This window comes from Arachis ipaensis, chromosome B03 (genome assembly GCF_000816755.2).
Source record: "Arachis ipaensis cultivar K30076 chromosome B03, Araip1.1, whole genome shotgun sequence".
NCBI classification, from domain to species: domain Eukaryota; kingdom Viridiplantae; phylum Streptophyta; class Magnoliopsida; order Fabales; family Fabaceae; genus Arachis; species Arachis ipaensis.
The window spans coordinates 135,792,815-135,799,249 of NC_029787.2; positions in this window are offsets into that span (position 1 = coordinate 135,792,815).

The window sequence follows — 6,435 nt, forward strand, 5'->3', positions numbered from 1 at the left end:
TTAGGAGGTATTTTTGTTTTTTTAATATTATTTTTATTAATTTTAAGGGTAATTTGGTCAAGAAAATAAAATTAAAGTAGAAAATGATGATTTCATAACGTTTTGTAACATTGAGGATGATTTTAATAAGGAAAAAAGACAAAAAAAAAAGTATTTAACCCTTCTTTTTATTACTACTATTATTGCTGCATTTTTTTCTTCTCTTCTCTTTATTGATTTTGCAACATTATGTATTTTTTTCTCTCAAAAAGAATTATGAAAAAATAAAATAATAAAATGAAGAAGAAGAAGCAGCAGAAGATGAGGAGAAGGAAGAGGAAAAGTTTTAAATTATACAAAATTTATCAGTATAAATACACCGAAAATTCTTAACAATACATAAAAATATCTTAGTTTTATACCGAAATTTACTGTAAATACACAAAAATATTTTTTTAATGTTGTTTTTTCCTTTTTTATTTTTTTTAGTTGAATGAATGTAGGTTCATTTTTTTTCCAAGTAATTTTGTAGCATTATACGTTTCTTCTTTTTTTTGTTTGATTTTTTTTTTATTTTTATTAAGAGAGTAAAACAAGAAAAAAAAGATGAATAATAAAAAAAAGAAGATGACGATGATGATGAAAAAGAAGAAGAAAAAACAACAGAAGATGAAGAGGAGGAAGATGAAGAGTTTTGAATTATGCAAAACTTATTAGACAAATACATCGAAATTTCTCAACAATATACAAAAATGTTTCAGTTTTATACCGAAATTTACTATAAATACATAGAAATATTTTCTTTAATGCTGCATTTTTTTCTTCTTCTTTTCCTTCTTTCTTTCTTTCTTTTAGTTGAATGAATGTAAGTTCATTCTTTTTCAAGTAATTTTACAACATTATATGTTTCTTCTTTGTTTAATTTTTGTTTTTATTCTTATTAAGAGAGTAAAACAAAAAGAAACTTGAGAAGGTAAAACAAGAAGGAAAAGATCAATAAAAAAAAAAAAGATGATGATGAAAAAAGAAGAAGTAGCAAAAGATGAGGAGAAAGAACTAGGAAGAGGAAGAGGAACAGTTTTGAATTATGCAGAACTTATTAGTACAAATACACCAAAATTTCTTAACAGTACATAAAAATATTTTAGTTTTATACCGAAATTTTCTAAAAATACATAGAAATATTTTTTTTAATGCTGTATTTTTTCTTATTTCTTTTTTTTAGTTAAATGAATGTAAGTTTATTCACTTTTAAGTAAATTTGCAGTATTATATGTTTCTTTTTTTTATTTTTTTTATTTTTATTCTTGTTAAAAGAGTAAAATAAAAATAAACTTGAGAAAATTCTATGATAAAAATTCTATGATAACGATAACAATAACGACGATAACGATAATTACGATACGTATAAGAAGACGACAATCATTATAACGATGATGATCATGATGATGAAGATGATGGAGGAGAAGGAGAAAAGAGAAGGAGGAGAAGAAAGTTCAATGAGAAAAGAAAGAGGAAGAGAAAGAGGAGAAGAATGTGGTGTTGGTGACCAAGATAACAAAAGAGAAAAATAACGAAAAAGAAGGAGAAGAAGAAGAAGCAGGAGTATCAAGGGTGACGAAAAGGACGAAGATATTTTAATTAAATTATAAAAAATTTGTTATCCTAACTAATTTTTTATACATATTTAATAATAAAAGACTGAATCAATTAGCACATTAGCAGTTAATGATACACTAGTATTTATAATTTGAAACTAGAATTATTAATGAATACTAGAAAAATTAAATTTGTATAAAACTATAATTGTTTGAATTAAAATTTGCAATTGAAAATTTTAAAAAGCTAAGCAATGAAATTGAAAGATACATAAAGTCATAGAGAGCTATATAAAGAAAACATAAAGAATTTAAAATTTACTTTTTGATAACGAGAAGATGACCACTAGGCAAAAAATAGATAAAGAAGGTTAAAAATATAAAAATAAAAAGAGAATTTAAAGAAATAAAAGAGTGATAACCAAAAAACTAAATTTGATTAGGTTAAATAATAGTTAAAATAATAAAAAAATAAAAGAATAAATTTGTGATTTTGACCAATTGAATTTAATTTATTTGTAATGGCTGCGCCTACTCATGGGCCCCAAATTCAGCTTAACAAATTTAATCTTTATTATCTTATCTTATTTTTATGTTATCTTCTTATCTTATCTTTACTTTTATTTTTCGTAGGTAATACTCTATATATATTTAGTTTTATCTTCATAATTCAATCAATCAACAATCAATAAAAATTTCTTCATCTTTTCTTTTTCTATTTTTTTACAATTTTATTAAAGAAGAAGAAAAAGAACGTGTAGTAGGAGAAGTGCGTAAGTGTAAATGACTTATTGAATTTATTTGGTTAAATAATTTGTATGTAGAGATTAATTCAATTAAGTATTGAAGATGCTCAATAATAATAATTAGATTAGATAAAGTAAAGTAGTATATAAAGAGAGTGAGAGAATGAAGTGACGATTTCAACAAACTCCTAAAACCAGTTTTCTTTTTGGCGCGCCAGCACTCTTTTGCAATTCTTATATCTTCGAAGATCAAAGTTGCTTTTGCTAACGAGATTCAAGCTTTGTTGAACCCTTACATCAAATTCTTCTATTTCTGTCTTTCTTCCTTATTTTTTTTCTTACTTTCGATCTACTTGCTGTGAATTTCTTTCTCAAGATTTGGTGTGCTTAGCAATTGTGTAAAATTTAGGTTTCATGTTTCTTAGTAGAAGCACTTTTAAAGATTCGGAATTTCTTGTAGGTTGTGAACAAATCCGTGAGAATGAGTGACATTGAAGCAGTTGCATTCCTTAAGAGAGGAGCAGAGGGTACAGAGTGCCGAAAGGAAAAGAAGCAGAAGATGAGGAGGACCATGGATTTGAAAGCATCTCGCCAATGTTCTACCATTCTCAATGTTTTGTCCTCTCACAAACATGGATGGCTTTTCAATCAGCCAGTGGATCCTGTTTTGTTCCAAATTCCTGATTATTTTGATATCATAACACATCCCATGGATTTAGGCACAATTAAATACAAGCTCGAGTCAAATAGCTATCCTTTCATGGAGGATTTTGTGGCTGATGTCAGATTGACCTTCTGTAACTCCATGATATACTATGCCCGTGGTGATGAAGTTTATAAAATTGCAATGGAGCTCAGCCAAATATTTGAGGGTAAATGGGAAGAGTTTGAGAGAAGTTTGAAGTGTGTTAGATTACTACAAATTTAACAACATAATAAAGAAACTACAATATTAGATATAAAATAGCCTTCAATCATTATTCTTGATCACTTTCTACATCTTCTTCATCATCAAAAGTTTGCAAATCAAGATTTAAACCTGAAAATCAAAAGATATAACAATTAACAAATTAATTGGTACAATGTTAAAAATGAACATAAATAAAGATTAAATAAATACTTAGTATAAATTATAACACAGAACACCACTATATAGTACTATAAATTATAACACAGCACCCCATCATGAGTTGAAACAAATAATAAAACAGCACACCACTATATAGTACTACAGATTATAAGCATTTGGTCATTCAAGCACATGAGTGGTAAATGTAAAGCAGAGGGAAAAAACATAATTAGGTGCTATTATAATATAAGACTTTAAATTATTAAAATGAATAACTACCAGGACTCAGTTACCAATAATAATTCATAAGCACATGAATCATATAAATAGAGCAATAATAATTCATAAGCACATGATTTGTCAATAATAAGAAGGACCTTTTCTTCCTGTGATGCATATCATTCTTGAATGAAAATATGATTGTTATTGTCATTTATACAAAACTAATGTTATTGAAGTAGGAGTGACAATTATTAAAAGAAGAAACTATAATGTCATTGAAGAAGAAGAAAAGAAAGAAAAAAAAAGGTAATGATTTTCTGCCAAGAGATAAAAGGCACAAGATAACAAAACAGAGGCCCTTGTGCAAACTGGATGTCTCAATGTACATCATAAACTTTGCTTTAAATAATTGATAGATGAAAATTAAATTGAAGCCAAAAGGGAAAAATAAAAAAATGAGTATATACCCATTTTGATCCTCAAAGAATTTCAGACGGGACACTTTAGTCCCCAACTAAAATTAATTACTCGATTAGTCCCTAACAATTAACTCCGTCAGTCATTTAAGTCCTTTATTCCGTTAATTCTAACGGAAGACAAAATAGTCCCTGACAACTCTAACAGGGGACAAAATGGTCCCTGATCTCCTTTGTTTGGAAACGACACTGTTCTCTCCCAATTTTCATCATATCTCGCATAACACTAACAGTTTAACACTGTAACTTCAAACTACACAATGCACACTCTATAAATTTAATGTTCACAAGAAAAAAATCTTCAACTTATTCTCAACCAATTCATACTCAGGAAACTAATGTCTATGTCTCTCAGCTAGTTGTCGTCTTCGATGGATCCCATGAATCTAGACGGCAAGTCTGATTTGTTAAGACTCGTCGTCGTTGTTGCCATCTCCCTCCTCCTCTGCCCTAACATCTCCATGACCACATTGTCCACCATTCCGATCACTTCCTTCAGCTTCTTCTCCGAACCAATGTTCAGTAATCGCTTCAGTTTCCATATGAGCGGCAACGGCGACATTGTTCGTTGTAATAGCTTGGATGCGAGGTTGAAGTTGTCTGCTAACTTAGACTCCGGAAAAGAAGGAATGAAGCACTCGGTGTCTATTTAAAATGAGAATTTGCATATGATGTCAAAGGAGAATCTTCTCATGATGTCCTAACATCCAACAATCTATATTGGTTGCCGAAGAGTGAAGAAAGGCATGCCCTTAGAGTAGTTGTGGAAATTAGTCTTGAGGATGTCGTGGACGTTGTCGGGGTTGGAGGTGATGTTATCAAAGACGTGCAAGTGGATGCTTTTGGTGGGTGAAGTGCATAGGAGGTGGATGTACCAGTCACAAAGATTTAGGAAGTGTGTGGTCCATGACATCTTGAGGTAGGTGCGACACGTGTGACAATTATACCATGGCTTAATCTTGGAACTAAAGAGAAGGAAGGAAAAGATGGAAAAGAAGACTGCGAAAGTGAAGAAGAAGAGTATGAATGTTAGGGTTATGCGAGATATGATAAAAATTGGGGAAGAATAGTGTCGTTTTCGAATAAAGGGGTCAGTGATAATTTTGTCCCTTATTAGAGTTGTCAGGGATTATTTTGTCTCATGTTAGAATTTTCAGGGACTATTTTGTCTTCCGTTAGAGTTGACGGAGCCAAGGACCTAAGTGACTGACGGAATTAATTATTAGGGACCAATCGAGTAATTAATTTTAGTTAGGGACTAAAGTGTCCAGTCTGAAATTCTTTGAGGACCAAAATGGGTATATTAGAGTGATGAACACTAATAAATTAAAAGTAAAATAACAGAGCTCATTATATAAAGAAAACAATAATAGTAGTTCATCCCTATCCATCAGCTATTTATTTAGAATAATGTATATTGTTAATTAATCATTAATAGGTATAGAAATGATAAGTTAACAGTTATTAATAAAGAAAAAAGAAAAAGGTTCTTTGTCCGTGTGAGTGTGGGTAGAGACATCCCTCTCCCTCTGTGTTCTGCAGCCATTGCATATATGACTAGAAAATTTTAATGTAAAATTAGGAAATCCAGGATAAACATTATATATCCAGCCACAGGTTAGAAATAATATAAGTATGAATGTTGCAAACTCTTCCTAACATGACTCAGATAAACACAACAATCTGACTCATCAATATCAAATAGTGAGAAATTAACTCACAGTTATAGAGTTCTAGTTACAGATCTAGTGTTCTAGTTCGAGGGTTTAGTTGCAGATTCACAATAGAAGAGAAAGAGAAAGAGAAACTTACAGATCCAGTGATTCGCAGGACGCAGAGACAGCGACGGACTCACAACAACAGCAACGGCGACCGACTTACTGCGACGGCGACGAGCTTACACGAAGGACGGCGAAGCTCTACGCTCAAGTGGAGGATGGCTACAAAGCTCTTCCCTCAGACGAAAGACGGCGGCGAAACTCTGCTCTCGGACGGAGGCGAAGCCCTTCTCTCAGACTGAAAACGATGGCAGCCGGCAGGTTTGGAGAAGAAGAAGCTCAATTGGAGAAGAAGAGTTGGGTTTAATTGTGAATCTGAAGAGTGAAGAGTGAAACTGCGCAAATGAACCCTAGCACAACTAAAAGTCATTTATATATTTTTTATATTTAATAATTTTTATATATTTATATTATATATTTTATTTTATATTATAATATATAATATATACTTCGGGGTGGATTCACCCTAACCTTAACCCCGTCCCGCCTCGCTAGTGAACCCATTCCGGTAAAAATCCGCCCCGACTGGATAGGGACAGGTCAAGTACTCGCGGGTTCGGGTACTTC